Here is a 24,388-nt window from a genome sequence, read left to right on the forward strand (position 1 = left end):
CTCTGATCTTCCTGCCTGCCCCATGCCCCATGGCGGGGCAATCTGAGAACAGCGGCTGACACTGGAAAGGATTGTGCCGGCTCCTATCGTGGGTGAGGGCAAGGGCCCTGCCATAAGGCCTATGGGCTAATGGAGTTTAACTCCTTTGAATTCTTTTTTTTTTTTTTTCGGTATGTGGGCCTCTCACTGTTGTGGCCTCTCCCGTTGCGGAGCACAGGCCCTGGACGCGCAGGCTCAACGGCCATGGCTCACGGGCCCAGCCGCTCCACGGCATGTGGGATCTTTCCGGACCGGGGCACGAACCCGTGTCCCCTGCTTCAGCAGGCGGACTCTCAGCTACTGCGCCACCAGGTAAGCTCACCTTTGAATTCTTGAAATAACCACCAAGTCTTCCAGGCAGGTCCTGTGCTGAGGAGAAACGATAGGGAAGGGAATCAAAACTTAGCAGAATAAGGAAAGCAGACATGAAAGAAAGGGCTAGATGAAAGTGGGGGCAGGGGGAAGTGTGGAGGGGAGGGACAGTTAGGGAGTTCAGGATTGACATGTACGCACTGCTATATTTAAAATGGATAACCAACAAGGACCTACTGTATAACACAGGGAATTCTGCTCAATATTATGTAACAACCTAAATGGGAAAAGAATTTGAAAAAGAACAGATGTATATGAATATATAACTGAATCACTGTTCTGTACACCTGGAACTAACACAACATTGTTAATCAACTATATCCCAGTATAAAATAAAATAAAAAAAGAAAGTGGGGACAGGGTACAGAGCCGAGCCAGAAAAACCTCAGAGAACAGGCCATAGTTTTTTGTTTTTTTTTTAACAATATGTAACTAAGCCTCCTTCTCAGTGTTCAGAAAAAACAATCTCACATTAAAACAAGCAATGGAAAAGTATCAAAGTCAAATCCTAGGAATACAAAATTTACTATGAAAGAGCGAGACAGAGGGAGAGAGAATAAAGAGGAAAATAACATGCCTACAGACAGTGAAAGCATTCCAAAAAGACATTTTTAAAAAAAGATTAAAACAGGCTAAAGATATTCACAAAGTGATATGACAAAAAAAGAACAACATAAATCAGAATTATAAAAATCCAGAAAAGGGGTGATATCTTGTGCAAGAACTAAAGATAAAAGAAAAACTATTTTAAAAAATGAAAACTAAACTAAATGGAATATAAGGGCAAAAATAAAATCAGCAAATAGTGTTTTGAGATAAATAGGAAAAAGAGGGTAATTTGTAAAAATGAAAATTAAAAATGAAAGAATTTGAGACGAAGTGACATATATTAAAGATGGGCAATGAAAATCCAACATATGAATAACAGGAGTCACTGAAGGGAAAAAAAAAAATCAAAGCAAGGGAATACATCAACGACCCAGAATGACCAGTATCAAGACATAGTTTAGGGACTTTCCTGGTGGCGCAATGGTTAAGAATCCACCCGCCAGTGCAGGGGACATGGGTTCGAGCCCTGGTCCAGGAAGACCCCACATGCCATGGACCAACTAAGCCCATGCACCACAACTACTGAGCCCACATGCCACAACTACTGAAACCCACACACCTAGAGCCCGTGCTCTGCAACAAGAGAAGCCACCGCAATGAAAAGCCCGCGCACAGCAATGAAGACCCACCACAGCCATAAATTAATTAATTAATTAAATAAATTTTAAAAAACGACATAGTTTGGTAAAATGACTAGTTTTTAAAGAGAAAAGAAAAAAATTTTATGTACAACTTTTTTTAAAAATACATCGTGGTGATCATTCCATATTAGTATTTAATGCATGACTACTTTTTTTCCCATACATTTATTTATTTTTATTTTTATTTATTTTTTGCTGCGTTGGATCTTTTTTGCTGAGCGCAGGCTTTCTCTAGTTGTAGCGAGCGGGGGCTACTCTTCTTTGTGGTGCTTGGACTTCTCACTGCGGTGGCTTCTCTTGTTGTGGAGCACGGGCTCTAGGCGCCTGGGCTTCAGTAGTTGCAGCACGTGGGCTCAGTAGTTGTGGCACATGGGCTTAGTTGCTCTGCAGCATGTGGGATCTTCCTGGACCAGGGCTTGAACCCGTGTCCCCTGCATTGGCAGGCAGATTCTTAACCACTGCACCACCAGGGAAGCTCCTCATGTACAACTTTTAAACTACAATAATGATGTACCTTAATTACTTCCATGCACACAGATCTAACATTACAGTTTTTTTTAAATAAACACAATTAAGATTTCTAGGAGCATTTTATAATAAAGTAATTCCTAATTTTTCTTTGTAGATAGATCAAGCACCTCCAAATTACAAATTCCTATATGCGGTGAGCGCTTTAGTTAAAATGAATACTTAAGTAAATTAAGTACATGAACAGCCTTAGGATAAGCTGACATTATATATTCCGCTAAGTAGGCAACAAACCGTAGTGCCAAATGGAAAAAGTGTATTTGCAAATAAATTTCAAAAACTAAGTTAACTTTTTATAATTAAATACAGAAAATATATTGATTTGCTAAAATAAATAAGATGTGATGTAGTAACACTTCACTATAAAGAATGCATACCAGAACATTTATAAATGGTGAGTGAATCTTATTAAGAATAGTTTACTACAATAAAAGTTGGCCTAATAGAAGTGCATATTGTGAAGCACTATGGGTGGTATATGTTTTGCCACATACTTTTGTTACCTTGAGGTAGATAATACGTGTACCAAATTTGGCAGTCATTTCCAGTTGCTGCTGGTATCATGTGTTTTTAAGAAATGTGTACAGTATGAAAAACTTGAAAATACTCATGAATGAAAAATGTTTTAGGAAAAAAATATTTTCATGCAATTATGTACAGTCTCACTGTGTAAATTCAAGGCAAGATTTTTGTTTCCTGTAAAACAGATCATTGTTCTATGAGAGAATGTTTTTTACTTGTCTTAGTGCATTTCTTTTGTCTCCTCCTGCATTGCATTATTTTGCTCTATTCTTTATTTTTGTGTGCAAACGACATGCCAGTTAAAATGAAAACCATCTCACATGTAGGAAAAAAGTCTGGATTCTAAAAACCAAGAAAAAATCCTTTCTAAATGACACCATCTGATTCAAGTTAAAAAATGACTTAAACATTAGTAATAAAGAAGACAAAACACATTTCATGAAGAATACAAAAAGAAATGTCTGCTGAGTGTTTTAGTTCAGATGTTTCAGAATGCTGCTGCATGTTTTATGAGGAATCTGAGGGGAAGATTTCATAGCAGAAGGTGTTAATGTGGCCTGTATTGACTTAAGTGGTGACCCAACTGGACTGTGAAACTGTGGGATGCCTATGGATTCAAGCTCCTTGTTAAAGAGGAACTCCCCACTGCTGTTCAGAAATCCTTCCTCATTTCCTCTCTCCCCAAGCTTCCCATCCTCTACCAGCTCAGTTTCTAGCATTTCAGTATCCCCTTTCCTGCTAAAGAACTTGTCCAGGTAACTGGTGTAAGTGTTTTCCTTTTCAATTTGCTCATCCTTCTTTACCTCACAACAAAACTGATTTATGAGGAAACAGTCCTCCCCACCACCCACGAACTGGCTATCCCAAGAAGACTGGTACAAGCCTTCTAATTGAGCCAAATTGGCCATTCCTTTTTCCTGTTTTTCTCGGCTTACTGACTTTGATATCAAACTTTTCAATTCTAGTTGGGACACTGAGCTAGTCAAGTCATTTAATTTGTCAACAACATCAGTAGGCTCATGTTGTGAACTAAGTTGAATAGTTCCTGCAATAAAGGAATCAAAGTCAAATCCCTGATTCTTTTCCCTTTCTTTTTCAGCCAGTTGCTGCGATGCTTCCTCTAGAGCTATCTGGGCTTTAACCAATCCATTCCTTTCACATTTTGACTTGCCTTTCTTATCAGATTTTTCTTTGCTTTGTTCTTTCCAATTGGAAAGATCTATAATAAGCTTGGGTTCATAGTAATGATTAACTTCCCTCTCTCTCCAGACTAAGTTATCTAAATGTGATGATGACCTCGTTTTGTAGTCACAAATATGGCTACGCTCCAGATCACAATATTTGTTTTCATGATGATCTGGGTATTGCCAACAAGGCTCAGTAGAGTAACTGGTGTCAAAAGCAGGATCCTCCAAATGCTTCTCACAATCTCCATCCAAATATTTTCAAGGATCGACTTGTACTTCTTCTTCATCAGTGACATGGCACAGAGCTCTTGGGTCAAGCTGAACTTCATCAATATCAAAGTTGTTATGTATAGGCCAATCATGCTCTGAAAATTGACAATCATGGTACCTTTCCCAGTTATAAATGTGACTATGAGTTTCATCCATAAGCAAAATATCATCAACTTCATCTTCAATACGAAAAGGATGACTTGAAATTGGCTCATCCATTGAAAAAGAATAAATGCTCATGTAAGGATGGGAAAGCACTTCTTCTGCTGTCAACCGATCCATGGGACTAAATGTCAAAATTTGTCCCAGGAAATCCAGTGCTTCTCGAGTAATTCCCGGAAGCAGCTGAGTTAAAGGTTTGTGTGGCTCAGTCATGTCATTTCTAATGTAAACTGGAATTATGCTGAGAAGCTCCTGTCAATCTTCCTCATGTACAACAGGAATAGACTCTAAAATCAGCTGCAGCTGTTCAAGTTCATGGGCACCTGCAGAGAGGGTTTTACCAGTCAGTATTTCAGCAAAGATGCAGCCTGCAGCCCACATGTCAATGGCTTTAGTATAATTATTAGGAGAAAGTAAAAGACGTGGAGATCTGTACCATTTAGTAACCAATCCTTCAGAAAGATGACCCTTATGGGAACAATGGGGATCTATGATCCGTGCAAGACCAAAGTCGCCTATCTTCAGCACCAAGTCTTCAGTATTAATGAAAAGATTAGCTGGTTTGAGATCTCTGTGCAGTACGTTTGCTGAGTGAATATATTTGAGCCCACGTAGCAGCTGATGCATGAAAAGCCTGGCATGCTCTTCCAGTAACGGGCCCTGCTCCAGTACATTAGCCAAGTCTGTCTCCATGTACTCCTGAACAGTGTAAACACTGTTCAGCTTGGTAAGACCCCACAACATCTGTTAACTGGCTTCCACTAGGACCAAGAATTTCAAACACCTTCACAATGTTATCATGGTCAAGTCTTCTAATAATTTTGATTTCACGTAGAGCATGTTTGACACTCTGGGGATCAGTAAGGACAATTTTCTTGACGGCTGCTCTTTTGTCACAGTCATTGTCTACAGCAGAAAAAACCAAGCCATTGCCTCCACAACCCAATGGTTTTAAGTCCATATACCTAGAGCCCAGATCAAAACCATGAATGTTCATGAGACTTTCAAATTTCTCTGCCATTTTGAAACCCTTACTATTGCCTTTTCCTTCTGAATTGTTGAACTTGTGTAAATAAGGAAGAAAAGTGGCCTCAAAAGGAAAGATCTTTCAAAAAGGTAGAAAAAAATTAATTTTGCTTCCACAGCAAGATGGTTTCATTGCATATGCCAACCAGGCCCGTTGAGTTCCCCTTAGATTTAAACCTCCAATAGCTCTACTCATACTGAGAATGAAAAAGATTGCAGTACTCATAGTTCAAGAAAGGGGCAGCAACTTTGCAGATATTTAAAGAAAACACTCAAGAAACTCAAACGGAACGAAATGACCTACTATGCACTCAGATTTACTGTGCTGAAGGATTTAACATTGAACAAAAATGTGAATAAATATGCACACAACAGGCTTCTATGAACATTCTCCTCACAGGGCAGATACATTCAGTGATGGACTGGTCCTGAGCAGCCAGCATCACTCTAAGGTGCCGGTAAGCACTGTTTCCCTTTTGCTTCTTTTCTTCCTTTGTTGCTGTATATTTCAACAGGAAGCCCTGGTGGCTGTTGGTTAACAGATGTCTTTTGTTAGTGATCAGGTGGGTCCAGCTCACCACAATCACAATCAGAGCTAAGGTCCATCTTACTCTGATACAATGGGACTTCCCTGACTCATCTAGGAAGTGCGGGGGCCCACGGACAGCCCCCAGTGTCGGCTCAGGTCTCCGGCTGTGCTGCCAGCAGCGGCATCTCTGTGGCTCTCTCTTTGCTGCAGTCACTGCCATGTAACCAAGAAAAATTCTTTAGGCATCTTGGGCATCTAGACAAAAAGATTTTATTATGAGGTTATAATCAGACCCTTCATCAGCAGTGCTTTCTGCCGGAAACAAATGGTGTAATATATTCAAGATACTCAAAGAAAGAAAGTATGAGTCAAAGATTTTATATCCAGCAAAACTGACTTTCTGTAAAGAACTGTTATCAACCTGAAAGCACTCAGGGAGTACTTTCTCCATGAGCCCTTTCTGAAGAGTCTACTAGGGAGTGAGCTTCAGGAATGGTTAAGCATTCAATATATATCTACTGGTAGAACTAAAGCTAAATGATGGTAAAAAGAGAGACAATAAAGCATGTAATGCCTATATGCTCTAACAGTGTAGCTGTAGTACAGTCCCTCAGAGTGGTAGAGAATGGGAACGGTGTATCAAAATTTTTTGTATCCATTTTCAATATTCTAATTGACAGTGGTAGTTTTACTATAGTTATTCTAAGACTGTTGTATGTGTAAAGTGGGCTAAAGCAAATCAGTAATTATAGAATCTTTCAATTTTATCATCTCCTGTGTCCTTGAAAATCAAATATTCTAAGTGTGGAGGGAAAGGACATACAGATGTAATATAGAAGAGGTTAATTAAAAGCCCTGTAATGCTGTATTTGCATTGGAAAAATCAGTGTGAGTTCAAGAGGTGCCTTTTTTAAAAAAAGAAATGCATACTATGTATGTATATACACACATACATATAAATATATATACATACATAAAATATACATATGTATGTATACATATATACATATATACATATTTTTATATGTGTATACATATATATGTATATTTGTACACATATACATATGTAGGTATATTTTATATATGTATATATTTATATATAAACATTTCTAGATATAAAATACCTAGTTCTATCCGCTAGAAAGGCGTAGAAGCAATGACTATTCTAGTAGTACCTACCACTCAGATTCTAGTTTTGAAATGCCATTTTCTATTTAAAAAAATAAAAGGACATCCTGGAGAAACTGCTGATTCTAGGTCAGCAGCAGGAAATATACAAGATAAGCCTGGAATATCTTGTCATATCAGACAACAAGGAAGCTATCAAAGGCCCTAGGGTCACATCCAAAGGACTCAGAAACCAACCAGAAGATGGGACAATTTCAGCTGCAACAAAGACAATAACTGCAATCGACTGAAACTCATCAAGTATGTTTCAGTCCTTGAGTTCATAATAATATTTGGCAAAAACACTAATTGCTTACCTTCTGAGGATGGCATTGCTTTTCCTGTGCGAACTCTACCACTGGGTAAACAAGTCATAGATTAAGAAAAGCATCTTCTTATGAATTTATTACCACTAATACAGGAAAAAAATGATGCCATATTGTCATTTTGCAACCTGCAATGTATTAATATATCTTAGCCATTGTACACAACAGCAGCTAACATCAAGAAAAGAGCAAAACTCCAGCCATCTATGTGCTTCTCGATAAAAGAACACAGAGCTGCCTGAAATCATGCCAACAGGATGGAACCTAGGTCTGATCCAGCTGCTAATTTGCAGGAAATGAAGAGGTCAAAGGGCCATCCTGAGCTGTAGTATGAGGATGCAATTGACAAAATCCAGACTTTGAGAAACTGTCCAGGTCAATCAGCCTCAGTTCTTCAACAGATAAACTGCAAGGGAAAGAAAGAGATATAGACGGAAATTTTGGATTAAAAGAGGCCTAAAAACATATCAAATTTTTTTAAAATGGGCAAAACTAAACTTTAATGTCTAGGGATGCACACTTGGATGATTAAACCACTTAGAAATGCAAGGCTAGGGACTTCCCTGGTGGCGCAGTGGTTAGGAATCTGCCTGCCACTGTAGCAGACCGGGTTCGAGCCCTGGTCCTTGAAGATCCCACATATCGCAGAGCAACTAAGCCCATGCGCCACAACTACTGAGCCTGTGCCCTACAGCCTGCGAGCCACAACTGCTGAAGCCTGCACGCCTAGAGCCCGTGCTCCGCAACAAGAGAAGCCACCGCAATGAGAAGCCCACACACCACAACAAAGAGTAGCCCCCGCTCGCAGCAACTAGCGAAAGCGACGAAGACCCAATGCAGTCAAAAATAAATAAATTAATAAAATTTTTTTTAAATGCAAGGATAAAATTACTATAAAAGTCAGGTAAGTGGTTACTTTTGTGGGGAGGGAGGGGCTATGACTGGGATTGGGTACATGGAAGCGCCTCTGGGGTGGCTGCAAAGTTCTATGTTGTGACGGGGTGGTAAGTACAAGGGTGTTTCCCTTGAGATAACTCACTAAGCCACAATTTTAATTTGTATGATTTTCTGCATCTGTAGTTTGTTTTACAATATAAAGGTTTTAGAAAATGAAAACATAAGCACCTACCTCACTGTGTGTTTGTGGATGTGTGTACATATACACATCTATGAATATATGGCTTCTGGGAGCACCAGCTACATAGTAGGTACTCACTAAATATGAGTTCCGGTCCCTGTTAATCCTGTCAAACACCCTTACCGGTGTGATTTCAGTGCCATGACTAACTTGTGTGACTAATCAAAAGTAGTTAATGCTTATTAAGTGATTATTATGTGCCAGGCACTGTTCCCAGCATATCTAATCTAACGGACTCCTCATAACCCTATTATTATTATTCCCATTTTACAGAGATGAAAACTGAGACTCAGAAAGGTTTTCCGTGGCCACACAGAAGGTGAGAGTAGCCTGGTTTGGAACTCAGGCAGTCTGGCTCCCCAGTGGCTCTTACTATTTTCTATAGGTGCCCAGTGCCCCTGTTTGTGATACTAACCCTCCACCTCCCTTATAGAGTGCCTGCCAATGTCTGTGCCATCCCTTGACACTCATTACCTGAATCTCACAACAGTCCTAGAAGGTGCAGATGCTCGTTAGCCTGCATTTGACAGATGAGAACTCAGAGGCGTGAAGGAACTTGCCCAAAGTAAATGGCCATGTCATGGGTTTGAATCATGGTTGGGGAGGGTTCATACTCTTTGGCCCTGTCAATCTGAAGGACGAAATGTTCCCTGCTCTTAACCGGATGCTCACCAGATGGATCTGACCCAGTCTGAGGTCATGGGTTGCCCAACCAGCCGTCCAGTGCCTGACTTGGCTTGAGAATTATCCAGACCGGGGCTGGGAGAAGTCAGGGGCTTGGCGGGTGCCAGATATGCCTGACCCCATCAGGGAGTCGTGCGAAGCTCGTGATCTGTGGGCCCCGTGAGCCAGGGACTTCTGTTTCTCTGTGCGCCAAGCTTTTTGCTCATAAGAGCCTCGGAATCAGGACCCAGAATAGAGCTGGTCACCTCTCTGACTTGAAATAAAAACGTGCCGTGGGCTGGCTGTGTGGATTTCCCGGCAGAGGTGAGAGCCCAGCTGTGTTTTTCTGGTCACACATTGAGTTTCTAACCTGAGTCAGCATGACTGCTTGGAGGCATAGGCAACTGGGCTGAAGCACTTCCCTAACAGGGCCTGGAATGGTGAGGGGACCAGGAGGGATGGAGACATCACACCCCCCACCCCCAGTACCACCCGAAGAGCCTGCCCGGCTCAGCCTCACTGTATTATTTACACCCAGAAGGACCGAGTTCTTACCAAATACCAGGCACTGTGCCAAGTGCTTCATAAGTATTCACCCAACTAACCTCGCAAAGATTCTATTGGATAGGGGCTCTCACAAGTAACACTTGACAGGTGAGAAAACTGAGACCCAGGGAGGCAAAATCACATAGAAACAGTCACTCGAAGATGGAGTTGCTGGTCCGTGACTGTGGACCCAGAGTCAGATCCGGCAGCGCTTTGGAGATTCACGACATCACTCAGCCTTCACAATAGGCCAGTTAGGTAGGTATTGTCACCTCCACGAAGATATGAGAAAGCTGAGGCTCAGGGAGGTGGATGTGACTTGTCCAATGTTTCTAGAAGGTTCTGCCGTGACAGCTAGTGATCACTTTTCAAGAGCACAGTCCAAAGTTCACAACTGATAAAATTTGGCCGCGGTCACTCAAAACCCCTGTATGGGGGGCTTCCCTGGTGGCGCACTGGTTGAGAGTCCGCCTGCCGATGCAGGGGACGTGGGTTCATGCCCCAGTCCGGGAAGATCCCACATGCCGCAGAGTGGCTGGGCCCGTGAGCCATGGCCGCTGAGCCTGCGCGTCCGGAGCCTGTGCTCCGCAACGGGAGAGGCCACAACAGTGAGAGGCCCGCGTACCGCAAAAAAAAAAAAAAAAAAAAAAAAAAAAAACCCTGTAGGTATGATTACTTCCACTTTCACCCACGTTTTCCTATGATGGGAAGAGGAGCACGGACTCGTTTGGGGGCCATCTTCTGGGAAGGGTAGAATGGGGCAGTGGGCACTCTTCTGCAGGAGGTGACTATGTGGAGAGGCTAACATATGACCCCTGTGGGGGCCTTGTGGTCCGATGTGAGCAGAGACATCTAGAGGCTGGGAGAGATGGGCTGCCCAGCTGCACTGGTGAAGAAGCCAGAGAGTGTGGGTGTGCTGAGGTCAGGCCACACGCCCAGGTGCTTCAGGGCAAAGTCCGCTTGAGTATTTCCCATGGACCAGCATGGGCAGAGAGCACATATAAGGGGCCATCTTGGGCCCTGTCCCATAGGACCTTCAGCAAGAAGCTAGAATTCGATGTTAGATGCCTACGGGCTGAGGAAGGAGTTGCTAGGGACTCCCAGGAAGAGACCCCCTTGCATCCATCAAGGTCAAGAAGGGCTGGCACAATGGCCATTACCATGAGCCCGCAACAGCGTCCCATGACAGAAAGGGGCAGCTTTATTTTTTTACTTTTTATTTATTTATTTACTTTTGCAGTACGCGGGCCTCTCACTGTTGTGGCCTCTCCCGTTGCGGAGCACAGGCTCCGGACGCACAGGCTCAGCGGTCATGGCTCACGGGCCCAGCCGCTCCGCGGCATGTGGGATCCTCCCGGACCGGGGCATGAACCCGTGTCCCCTACATCGGCAGGCGGACCCTCAACCACTGCGCCACCAGGGAAGCCCAGGGGCAGCTTTAAATGTCTGCTGGGCACAGAGAGCTCAGAGCCAGCCAGGATGGCGGCAGGTCAAGTGAGACCCTCCTCTCCTTTCCCTGTCTCTACCCAGCCCCCTTGGCCCCATGTGTGGGAGAGGGGAGGAAAAGGAGAGGCGCTACCCCCGCTACCGTCTCCAGGGCAGCAGTGGGGCTGCCAGGCTGAAGCAGTACCAGGCGGGGCCAGGGGAGAATGTCTAAACCCAAATCAGGCTGGGAGTTTTGATTAGTAGCTTGACTGGACATTCTGTTTGCTAAATTGATATTGTGTTTGTGACCTAAAGTGACCATAGCACTGTCAGTTTCTAGAGAGTGAGCAGAAAAGTAATGGGGATGGGTTTTCACCTAGTGGTGGGGAAAAGTCTCTCCACTGAATACATTTTAAAAGGGACATTGGAAGGCAAAAATAAAAGTGTGTTTTGATCATGCCACAGGTAAGGTTTGTTCAACATACTGGTCGCAGCAAGATGGAGAATTATCCACAATAAGCCTGAGAAGTGAATGTTACAGAATGCCCTAGAGCTTGGTTCATTAGGCAGGCAAGAAGTGTGAGTGCTTCTGGGAACCTCTTGGGTCCTTTATGGGGCCCGCACGCCCATCCCCCCCAGATGCTTCAGTTGTTGGCTTCTAATGGCCTACTGTTTCTTCTTCTCCTGAGAACTGTGTCAGGAGTCACCTCACCCGCAGAGTAACTCACAGCCAATGACCAGCTGGTACCGAGGGACAGGAACGAAAGACCAGCCCCCTCGCAAGACTTCACCTGAGACCACATCCCTGCTTTGTTCCCTCCCTATCCGCTTCCCTCCCTCCCTTATAGGTTCCCTCCTTAATAAACCAAAGTACCCAACCCTGCCTCAGGCTCCACTTCCAGGGAACCTGCCTGAAGACAGCCGGAGCCTCAGGACATGCTTTTTCTTGCCTCGCTGCGGCATGCAGGATCTTAGTTCCCCAACCAGGGATCAACCAGTTCCCCAACCAGGGATCAACCCGTTCCCCCGGAAGTGGAAGCACGGAGTCTTAACCACTGGACCACCAGGGAAGTCCAGGGCATGCTTTTGTGATAGGGCCATCTTACTAGTTCTGAGCCAGGTCCTCCATTAGCAAGACTTGTGGACCCCAGATCGGACTGACCTAGGTTCAAAACCCAGCACAATCACTTAACTGCTGTGTGCCCTTGGCCAATGTCTGGTTACTACACCTTAGTTTTCCTCATCTGTAAAATGGAAAAAAACAACCACCACCTCACACAGCTTTATAAGGATCGAACATACACAAACACCAAGCACAGTGCCTGGCACCGTCAATGTCTCTATTATTATTCCTCCAGGCTAGCAGCACTGACCCCATGCAAAGGAGGCAGCCTTTACCATCTAGTTGAGGATGCTGTGTCCTGGGTAAGTCGCCAGACCGTGGGATGGCTGGGGTTCAGTTGTAATAAAATAGCCGCCTTTAATGAAGCACTTACTGTGTCCTAGTCTCCATATGTCCTAGTTCACTGTATCTTCACTAGCTTTCAAAGCTGACATGATTATCTCCATTTTATACATGAGAAAACAGAGGCTCAGTTTCTTAAGAAACTGTTTATGGGGTCCACAGATTAAAAAAAGAAAACTAGTGCATCTAGAATGGCTAAAATTGAAAAGACTAACTGTAGCAACTAGAACTCTCATACACTGCTGGTGGAAGTGCAAGATAGCACAACTACTTTGTTGTACTGTCTTGCCCTACTTTGGAAAATAGTTTGTAGCAGTTTCTTAAAAAGTTAAACATATACTTATATGACCCAGCAATCATACTCCTAGGTATTTACCCAAGAGTAATGAAAATATTTGCGTACTCAAAGACGTGTACCTGAATGTTCTTAGCAGCTTCTTTTATAATAGACCAAAATACTGGGGAAAAAATGTCCATCCACAGGGGAATGAGATAAACAAACTGTGATATATGTATTACTATATATATATATATATATATATATATATATAACAATATATATGTGTATATATATATATATAATTTAGCAATAAAAAAGAACAAACTATTGCTATGTGAGCAATATGGATGAATCTCAAAATAGAATGAAAAAAGCCAGACAAAAAAGTACGAACTGTATGATGTCATTTCTATAAAATTCCAGAAAATTTAAAGTAATCTATAGTGAAAGAAAGTAATCTATGGTGACCATGGTTGCCTGTGAATGGGGATGCAATGAGGAGGGGACGGCTTATAAAGGGGCCTTAGGAGAAAATTTTGGGGCGATGGAAATGTTCATCATCTTGGTTGTGGTGGATGAGTTCATGGGTATGTGCAGATATCAAAATTCATCAAATTATACAATTTAAGTAGGTGTCATTTATTGTATATCAATTATACTTCAATAATGCTGTTAAAAAAGAAATCTAGAGAGTGACACAATTAGGATTTGAACCCATGTGTGTCTGATGTGAAATCACTTGAGCTGATAAGCCAGTAAATGTCCTCCTTTCTGGGTTGGAGACATAGAACCAGTCCAAATGGTACCACCTCCAGGAAGGCTTCCTGTCCCCTCTAAGGAGAACTGTGGCCTTTTGGAAACCACATCCCCTGTGGCCTCAGCCCACACTGCCCTCTTACCTGCCTTCAGGATTTGTCAGTGGCTCCTTTCTCCACTTGGGAACCTTCCCTTGTGTCCTCCCCCATATTAGCCTCCTGGTTGAGAGCCCTGCGCCAGAATCAGATGGACAGGGATTTGAATCCCAGCTCAGCCATTTACACCCATTGTCTGACCTTGGATAATTCCTTACCTCTTTGACCTTCAGCTTCCTCATCTGAATAATAATAGAAGCTACTTCAAGATTGCCTCAAGGATCAAGCGAGAGATAGTTCATGTTAAACAATTAGCGTAGAGCCTGGTGTGTAATAAAGCACTCAATAAATGTTAACTATTATTGATCTTCACCGGGGCAGTGGCTGCTGACTGTTGAAGTTTCTCAGGCTTTGAATCAAGTACTTACTGCCCCAGCTATATTTATCGACATGGAAAGATGCCCAAAGCATACTCTTGAGAGGAAAAAAGCAGGCTATACAACCATATATGCCTCACAGGTCATTTTAAAGATTAAAGGGGAAAAATGGACATATATCTCTTAGCACAGTGCCTGTACACGTGAAGGGCCCACTGAAAGCTAGCTGTGATTATTATTATTATTCTTTAACATCTTTATTGGAGTATAATCGCTTTACAATGTTGTGTTAATTTCTGGGCTTTCCTGGTGGCGCAGTGGTTAAGAATCTTCCTGCCAATGCCGGGGACACTGGTTCAAGCCCTGGTCTGGGAAGATCCCACATGCCGCAGAGCGACAAAGCCTATGTGCCACAACTCCTGAGCCTGTGCTCTAGAGCCCACGAGCCACAACTACTGAACCCCACGTGCCTAGAGCCCGTGCTCCACAACAAGAGAAGCCACCATGATGAGGAGCCCGCGCACCGCAACAAAGAGTAGCCCCCGCTCGTAACTAGAGAAAACCCGTGCGAAGCAACAAAGACCCAAAGCAAAACAAGACAAAAAAAAGTTGTGTTAGTTTCTGCTGTATAACAAAGTGAATCAGCTATATGTATACACATATCCCCTCCGTCTTGCTCCTAGCTAGCTGTGATTATTAATGTGAAAGCATTTCTGTAGCTTGTCCAATGCTACTTTCAAATGTTATCATGTGAGTTCCTGTAAAACAAGATGATGTTTGTCATCGCGCTTTGACAATGAGTCAGAGAGACAAGCCTGTGCATTCCCTTCTGCCCTCCTTCTGATGCAGTTCAGGGGGCTATTGTGGGCAGAGCTGGAGTTGAACTTGGGACACATTGGTCTCCTGTGGATTCTGGTACTTCCTTATGTGGTCCTGGAACAAAAGCAAAGCAAAGCATTGCCCTTTGGAATTGAGACTCCAAGCTTGGATAAAGGTTGTTCTTTGCAGGAACTGAGGTGCTATGACAACGTATAGACACTCGAGGGCGCTCCAACCAATCTACAATAGAGAAAATTACAGAAGGGGGTGATAATAATGCAGCTGTTACATTTAATAGTAGCTTCTGTTTACTGAGTTCTTACTATGAGCTCTTCAAATGTGCTAAGAGACTCACAAACTTTATCTCATTTTACCCTTCCAAGCACCCCATCAGTTAGATACTATTACCAAAGATTTTAAAGATAGGGTGTATTGCTCTTTAGAATTTAAAAAATATTTTTATGGAGTCACAATTCACAACTTTTATAAACTGTACAAACACTAAGTGTACAGCTTGATAAATTGTTGAAAGCGTACACACACAGGTAACCCACACACACATCAAGATATAAAAATTTTCTAACACCCCTTCCATTCACCCCCACTCTCACCCAAGGCAACCGCTATCCTGACTTCTATCACCATTTATTCATTTTGCTTGTTTTTGAACTTCGTGTAAATCATATCATACATGTGCAATGTTTTGCGTTGCGAGGTCTAACGCATAAAAATCCAGGACATCAGTTAAATTTGAATTTCCCGTGGGACATATTTATGCTAAAAAAAATTCTTTATCTGAAATTCAAATTTAACTGAACATCCTATATTTTATCAGGCTACTCTAGTAGTCTTTTTTAATTTTCCTAGTAGTCTTTTGTGCCTGGTTCCTTTTAACATAGTTGTGAGATTCACCCACGTTGTTTTGGTTATTGGTAACTTACTCTTTTTCATTGCTGTGTAGTATTCCATTCCATGACTAGATCACAATGTATTTATTCTTTGTACTGTTGAGGGGAAGGGAAGGTTACTCTTAGAAAGGCAGCCTAGATAGTGCTAAGCAGTGCACTCTGGCATCAGGTGCCTAAGGGACTTGAATCCTAGCTCCCCCTCTTCCTACTTGTGAGACCTTAGCCAAGTGACTTAATCTCTCTGTGCTTCAGCTGGTTTGACTTTAATATGGGCTGATAATAGTACCTTGAAGGTTGTTGTAAGGTTTAAAGGAGATATTTCATATATATCTCTTAGAATAGGGCTCGGTACAGAGTTAGCCCCTGATGAATGTTGCCAGTGTCATGGTACCCATTAGACCTAGGACAAAATTGAAGTTCAGAGGCATTAAGAGACTTGCCGAAAGTCACATATCTGGTAAGTCGTGGAGCCCTTTTGTCATCAATATTGGCTAAATTAAAGTCATTCACTCAACTTTTTTTTTTTTTGAGCACCTGCTATGCACTGGGCACTGTTTAAGGCCTTGAAGTGGCACAATGAGCAAAACAGCCAAAGCCCCTGCCATTATAAAATATACATTCTCTGGGTGCTCAAGTTGCTGTTTCCCTGCTATGCGCTTTACCTGGGCTTCTCATTAGTTACTTGAAATAATGTCTGAAAGGCACTTAGCATGGAGCCCCACAGGCATTACTGTTCCAGAAACAACAGCTATTAGCCAGAGAGTAGCAATCTCTATGGCAACAGTGTGTGATGGGCTCAGCAGCCCCATTTTACAGATGAGAAAACTGATGCTTGGGGAGGTTAAGGGACTGGCTTGAGGTGACACAGCTAGTACTGGCAGAACAGGAATTCAACATCATGTCCACCTGACTCCAAAACCCTCCTCGGTTCTCAATGCTTGTTTTTCTATCTTGAGCTCTGCTCTGGAGTGCAGATGTTAGAGGTTCAAGTCCCAGCTTTGTGACTCCAGGCAAGTTATTTGCTGCCCATGAGCCCTAGTTTCCACACCTCTACACAGGATTGCCTTGGAGATCTACAGAAAGCTCTTGGGGCAGATACAGGCAGAGAACAAACAGCACTAGTGGAGATCTAGCGTCAGGAGGGGGCTTTTGAATGTGTAAGCTGCTCAACCCTTAAATCAAAAACCTTCCTTACAGGGAATTCCCTGGCAGTCCAGTGGTTAGGACTCTGCGCTTCCACCGCAGAGGGCACGGGTTTGACCCCTGGTCGGGGAACTAAGATCCACATGCCACGTGGTGCAGCCAATAAATAAATAAAATTCTGATTACTGTAAGAAAAACAAAAACAAAAAACAAAAGCCTTCCTTACATAATGAGCTGAAACACATGGAAAGATGCCTAGAATATCTTATTGAGTATATTTAAAAATCCGGTTTGAAAACCACGAGCCGATGTAACTCCTATGTGCGGAGGAGTCACTGAACAATCACTTAGGTAGCAGCACTTATTCTGTGTGGGTTCTGTCCTAGGTGCTCTGGAAGTAGTTTCTTCCTCTAGCGCTCCTAACAGCCCTGTGTGGCAGGTGCTGCCTTAGCCAGTTGTGCAGGTGGAGAAACTGAGGCCGGGGAGAGTTAACACTCTCAAGGCTGCCTGGGTAGCTTGGAGCTGCCACCCAGACCACGACACTTTGGCCTCGGAGGCTGTGCTCTTGAACCCTTAGCTCTGCTAACTCTGCTACTGGTGGTTTTTTCTCTGGGTAGTAAAACTTCAGTGTTTTGAACTTTCTTCTTTGTGCTTCTCTGCATTATTTGAGCTTTTCTGCTATGTAGATTTTGTTTTTCATGAAACCAAACAATACACTAGCGTTCTAAAGTGGGTTTTTGATGTCTTTAGGAATTAGCTGTGAATGCTTGTAGGGACAAGCCACTCCCAGTCTTTTTTGTGATGGGGAGACTGCAGTCCTTGGAGTTGGGGACTCACAGCCCAGCCCTGTTGTCCCCCCACTCCAGGGCACTCTGTGACCCTGGGCAAGTCACGGTGTCTAGTCACCACGTTCCTCCGACAAGGTTTGTAGCACAGAGTAGGCCTCAGTAAGCGTCCCCTGCTACAGGAGGAGCCGGTTACTGTACCCCCTGGATCTCGTTCCACTTCCAAAATCCGCTCCCTGCCTTCCCCCAGGGCCCCGAGAATTAGTGAATGAACCACGTCACTATAAAGTGCTAATAGTTTATAGGTTTTTTAAAACGCAAGTGGCAAGAGACACAAGCCACAGCCAGATGGATGACTAATGGGGGCCCATGGGCTGGGGGGGTGTGGCCGTCCAAGAACCCCAGAAATCACTGCCCAGGCTGGTAGGGGAAGGGCTCAAGCCTCACCCCAGGAAGGGGTTGTTGGGAGTTTTCTGCCCGTGACCCCACTCATGACCCCAACTCCTATCACCCCAGCCTCAAAAAGGCTGGGCCCACAGAGCCATAAATTCCTGCTATCATTAGACAGTATCTCTACAGCTCAGGCTGTTTGCCAGGAGCCCTACAATTATTTTTATCACTTACGAGTCCTATAATTATTTTTTATCACTTTTTTCTCACAGCAGACTTGCAAGCAGGGCTAGTTTTGCTTTTTTTCAGTTTGGATTTGGGGGAAACAGCCCCCAGAAGGTGTCAGGGAATTTCCTGGCTTTGCCCAAAGCGCTAGAGTGGGTCAGGGTTTGAACTCACCCGCTCAGGGGCTGAGCTGGGGCTTTGTGTGAGGCCAGAAGTTTGGGAGAATTGGGAGGTGGAAACTGGGACCCATCGGGACCCAGGGAAAGGCTTCAGGCTCGGCTACTTCTTGGCTGTGTGACCAGGGCAAGTCACTCGACTTCCCTGTGCCTCAGTTTCTTCATCAGTCAAATGAGGAAATAATAAAAATACCCAACTCATAAGTTAGTACATTTAAGTGCTCAAACACTGTGAGATTCTATTTGATCTTGAGTTGGGCCCTAGATTTTAAATTGAGACCCTGGCTTCCTGGTTGACTTGGGCAAGTCCCTTGTCCTCTCTGAGCCTCAGATTCCTCATCTGTAAAACGGACATTATCTTGCTTGCCTCACACCTTGGTTCTCGCATCTCCAGTCCTATCAGCATGACCTTCTTCAGGTCCTCAAACAGCCAACCGTCCCCTCTGCTTGGAACTGAGCCCAACCCTCCCAGCCCCAGCTTTGCTTGGGTAACTCTCCATTATCATCCCAGACATCTTTCCTTCTCTCCCTCCCTTCTTTTCTTTACTTATTCAATAAATATTTATTGAGCACCTACTATGTGCCAGGACTGTGCTAAGTGGTAGAGAAGACAGGCAAAGTCCCTGTCTTCATGAAGGGAAGATAGACAATAAACTAAAAAGAGAATCAAACCAAACCAAAACAAAAACCAAGGCAATTACAAACTGTATTAAACACTTCATAAAGGAGGATTAGAGCACCATAAGAGGAAGTAACTGGGAAAGGTCACTTTCCAGAGAGGCCTCTCCAAGGAGACACTTCTGTTTAAATTAATAATCTATCTGAATATGCACACGGTACAAAATTCAAGCAGTACACAACGTCACCCAGCCAAAAGCGCTTCTCCCTGCCATCTTCCCATCCCCAGTTTTGCAGTCCTCCCCCAGAGAGGCCCCTGTGTTGGCAGCTTCTTGAGAGTGGGTGACATTTGTGGTGACATCTGCAATGCAAGAATCAGCAGCCAGTTGAAGAGATGAGAGAAGGGGCGTCCAGGCAGAGGGAAGGGCAAGAGCAAAGGCCCTGAGCTGGACCCGCGTTACTGGAGAGAGGAGAGCAGAGGCAATCAATGTGGAATTCGGATGTCACTCTCTGTGGCCCGGGTATAACTTTTGAGTTGGGGTAGGGTAGGAGTGGCCATCTTCTGACTTGTATTTTATAAAAACACTCTGGGGAGAATTGATTTAGAGACCTGAGAGGTGCAGGGAGTTTAGTGAGGTGGCGACTATGGAGTTGGGATAGTAAAGATCAGTACCAGGTTGGAGGAGCGGCGTCGGTGAGGGGGGGCGTCGATTCGGGTTGTTTGGGAAGTGGGCAGAGACCAGCGAGAGTCCCAGCCATAGGCACTGATGATACTTTGCCACCGTTAGTAGTCCGGTCTTTGTGATTATGGGATTAATTTGCACCCTTGTAACCTGGCACGGAGTGGGCTCTTGGGACGTGTTTGCTGAAGAGATGACTAACGGATAAAAAGGCCCTTTGTAAATGGAAACATGCCCTTTGAGAAATGGCTGCAGCCTTCCCTCCCCACCCCCTACCCCCACTCCTTGCATGGGCACTCTCCTCCCACCATCCCTGCCCGTGAATCACCCCCATAGCCATCCTGCCCTTTGGAGACTTCTGATAGGCAGAATTTTAGAACCTCACCCTTAAGGTTCTCGTATTTTCTTAGCCGTGAAACCCTTTTCCCATGAAAGCCTGATATAAAAGGTATAGAAAGTTATTTTATAATTTCAAGCACCCAAGAACTTGGGTAAAAGAAATGAACAAAACAGACAGAATTCTCAACACAGATATCAGCATACAAAATGATCAATGAGAAAAACGAGGCTGTTTTATTAAATGACACAATTTTAAATCAGGGCATTCCTGACAAATGTGTTCTTTTCATTTATCCAACAAAGAGCCATCAGATGCTTCTTGCAGGGAAACCAGCCTCTGGAGCCAATTATTCCAACATTTGATAGCGTTTGTGTCCAAACACAGTCCTGCTTCATCCAGAGAAATATTTCCAAACAGTAAAACTCTGTGTATGTATGTTTCAATATTTTTATATAATTAAAAATATACAGCATACATTTTAAAAAACGCACCAAGCCTAAGTGGACAGCTCAGTAATCACAAGAGCACACCACCACGTCTCTGGCACCCAGATGAAGACAGGGACCCCGGCCAGTCCCCAGAAGCCCTCCTTGTGCCTTTTCCAGTCACACCTCTCTCAAGAGTAACCATGATCTTGCCTCCTAACACCCTAGATTATTTTGGTCTGTGGTTGAACTTTATAGACACGGAATATAGGCTGTATTTGTTTGTGTCTGGCTTACTTTTGTGAGATTCATCCATATTTTTTATAGCTAGAGTTCATTCATTCTCATTGCTGTATAGCACTCCATTGTATGAATATATCACAATTTTAAACAGCGATTTTTTAAAAGCAGCTCACTGGGGGGTTAGAAGGCAGGGACTGGGTTTGACTCACAGATAGGTTTTGTTTCACACACGTAGTATTTGTTTTGTTTTGTTTTCACTGAATTGGTTGCTGTTAAAGAGCAACGTCTGGCTTCTCTTGGAAGATCTGCCAATGCTGGACCCCTGGTCTCAAGGGCCTGGAGCTGAGTGCTGGCCGCCCCTTCTCTGCAATGCGTTCCATTCCGATTTTGCCATTGTTGCCACCACTCCTTGTTGCGCAGGCCCACCTCACTCACCAATATTGCCCACTTGGCCCTGTTAACATTTTTCTTTTTACTAGTTACACATGGCCTTTATTTATTTTTTAAATTTATTTTGTTGAAGTATAGTTGATTTACAATGTTGTGTTAATTTCTACTATACAGCAAAATGATTTTTTTATATCTATATATACACATATATATGTATATCTATTCTTTTCCATTATGGTTTATCACAAGATACTGAATATAGTTCCCTGTGCTATACAGTAGGACCTAGCTGTTTGGCCCTATAAACATTTGCATCTTCCACTCCAGCTTTGATTCAGCAGAGATGGCCCCAAAGTGCTTTATTCTGTGGTCTACACCACAACAGATAGATCTGGAAACTCAAGTTAGAATATAAGTTGTATCCACTGGTTTAGTTTTCGAATACATATTTGAATGCTCAAAAAATTTATTATTGGGACTTCCCTGGCAGTCCAGTGGTTAAGACTCTGTGTTTCCATTGCAGGAGGCGTGGGTTCAATCCCTGGTCCGGGAGCTAAGATCCTGCATGCCACACGGCATGGCCCCCCCACAAAAAAAGTTATTATCATTATTACTATATATTCAACATAATGTTAGCTATTTATTGTTTTTTAAATTTTGTGGGCAGGCTGATCATCTGACCTGCTAGGGTGACCAATCATCTCAGTTTGCCCAAAACTGAGGGGGTTTTTAGGACATGGGACTTTCACTGCTAAAACTGGAAAAGTCCTGGGCAAAATGGGATGAGCTGGTCACCCTCGGTTTGCCTGAGAGTGATCCCTCACTGTCAGTAACTTAACACACTGGGCTTCTTACTTTTATTAAATTATAGATTTGATTTTGAAAGCAGTATTTGAATCACACGTTGTGGAACCCCTAAAAGTATCCTTTATGATATAGTTTCTGCAAAGCACTAATCTTGCCTACATTTTGCCCATTTTGTAGATGGGGAAACTGAGGCCCAGGGGTGCAAAGCAGCCCCTGTTCCTGGCAGAGCTGTTCCCCAGCCCCCACTTTTATGCTTCTCCTCCATCACTTCCTCCAGGTACTAGGTAACACACTGTGCTTTCCACTAATTTTATTCTCACAGTAATCTTAGAGGTGGGTGGGACTTCCCTGGTGGCACAGTGGTTAAGAATCCCCCTCCCAATGCAGGGGACACAGGTTCGAGCCCTGGTCCGGGAAGATCCCACATGCCACGGAGCAAGTAAGCCCGTGCGTCACAACTCCTGAGCCTGTGCTCTAGAGCCCACAAGCCACAACTACTGAGCCCACGTGCTGCAACTACTGAAGCCTGTGTGCCTAGAGCCCGTGCAACAAGAGAAGCCACTGCAGTGAGGAGCCCGCGCACCGTACGAAGGCCCAACACAGCCAAAAATAAATAAACAAATTTATTAAAAAAATAATAATCTTAGGAGATGGGTTCTACTATGATACCCATTTGAAAGATGAGACACCTTCTTCTTGCCTTCTTTCCTTCTTGCCTTCTATCCTGCCCAGCCACTCCTATCCCAAGACTATCACTCGTTCATTATTCATTCATTCTGTATATATTTGCCTAACGGTGGTTTCCTTGGAATTTATGTCACAGGGAAAATCACCCAGGTTCTCTGGGTCCTGTTTAGCCACTGAGTCTAGTCCCGTATGGTCTGCAGCCTGTTTTAAAACATTGTTGAAGGATTTCTTGGCTCAGTCAGCAAACGTCTGCTGACCTCCTCCTCCTGGGGCTATGTGGTGAATGACACAGAGACCCTGCCCTCAGAGACTCAAGTCTGGTGGGGCACCCAACTCACCAGGGTCTCTTCCTACTGTACTGTGGTCTGGGTCTTTCCATCATTTTGCCATTAAGAGGAAACCAACAACAAGCACGTAAAGGAGTAGATCATACCACCGTACAGAGAAGGCAGCAGGTGTCCAGAACCCCCAGCCATGAATAGCCAGTGTCGAGGCAGGGAGCAGCTGGCATCTCAAATGTTTAAATAAGGGTTTCTCTAGGACTTCCCTGGCGGTCCAGCATTAGGATTCCGTGCTTCCACTGCTGGGGGCACGTGTTCCATCCCTGGTCCTAAGATCCCACAAGCTGTGCGGCGCGGCCAAAAAAAGAAAAAACAAAAATCAGGGTTTCTCCATTTCAGCACCATTAACGTTTGGGGCTGAATAATTCTCTGTTGGAGAGGGGAGGTGCCTTGTGTATTGTAGGATGTTGAGCAGCCTGCCTGGCCTCCACCCACCAGGTGCCAGTAGCTCTCCCGTACCAGCCAGGACAACGAAAAAGGTCTTCAGACGTTGCCAAATGTCCCCTGAGAAGCAAGATCTCCAGGTTGAGAACCATCGGCTTCACTGAAGCAAATTTAATGGATGGAGTATTTACAGAGCTGTGGGCAGGCTAAGGGAATCTTCAAGGAATAGTGAGGTACCCAGGGACTAGAAATGTGGGGAGCCGTTATCACCCCCAGACCTAAAGGGGCGAGACAGGGAACGGTGTTACTGCTCCTGGAAATAGCTGGAACCGTGGAAGTGAGACCATGGAGAAATGCAGCCCCTGCTAAGAATAAAGCAAAACAGGCAGGAGGCGGATGGCATAAACACCCCCACTTCTCCCTCATCCTGCCTTTGAATCTCCGGTTGATGCCTCTCTTTGGCGGAATCCAAAGAGAAGTCAGGAGGCCTGGGTGCCTCCTGGGACACAGAGCAGGGAGGATGATGGTGTGTGGAGGTGGTGGACGAATGGAGAGTAACCGTCACGGGGAGGCAGCAACAGGCCTCAGACCCTGGACATTTGAATTCAGTCTTGTAACTTGCGTAGGAGTTTTCCAGGTAGAGCAAACTGGGAAAGGGTGTTTCATCCAGAGGGAACAGCGTGTACATCGGAATGGAGTTACAAAAGAGTCTGGCTCACTTAATTGTTTATTTAATCATGATTGTTTGTTTGATTGATTGACTGTTCTAAAACATTCGAAAGGTACAAAAGGGCATAAAATTACAAGTAGGTCTTCCTCCCACCCCTGACCCCAGCTGCCCAACTCACTTCCCAGAGGCCACCTTTCTCTCCAGTCTCCTCTCACTTCTAGAAATAGCCAGTGC

The 24,388-nt window shown here is 44.0% G+C and overlaps 1 protein-coding gene and 1 pseudogene across 1 annotated transcript in view; one reads left to right on the forward strand and one right to left on the reverse strand.

The window, feature by feature from the left end:
* Positions 1-24,388, forward strand: part of SERINC3 (serine incorporator 3) — a 379,749-nt gene that overhangs the window by 39,044 nt on the left and 316,317 nt on the right. The gene's annotated exons all lie outside the window — the stretch shown is intronic.
* Positions 2,510-7,781, reverse strand: LOC101288147 (mitogen-activated protein kinase 6-like; annotated as a pseudogene).

The sequence above is a fragment of the Orcinus orca genome, chromosome 16 (genome assembly GCF_937001465.1).
Source record: "Orcinus orca chromosome 16, mOrcOrc1.1, whole genome shotgun sequence".
Lineage (NCBI taxonomy): Eukaryota > Metazoa > Chordata > Mammalia > Artiodactyla > Delphinidae > Orcinus > Orcinus orca.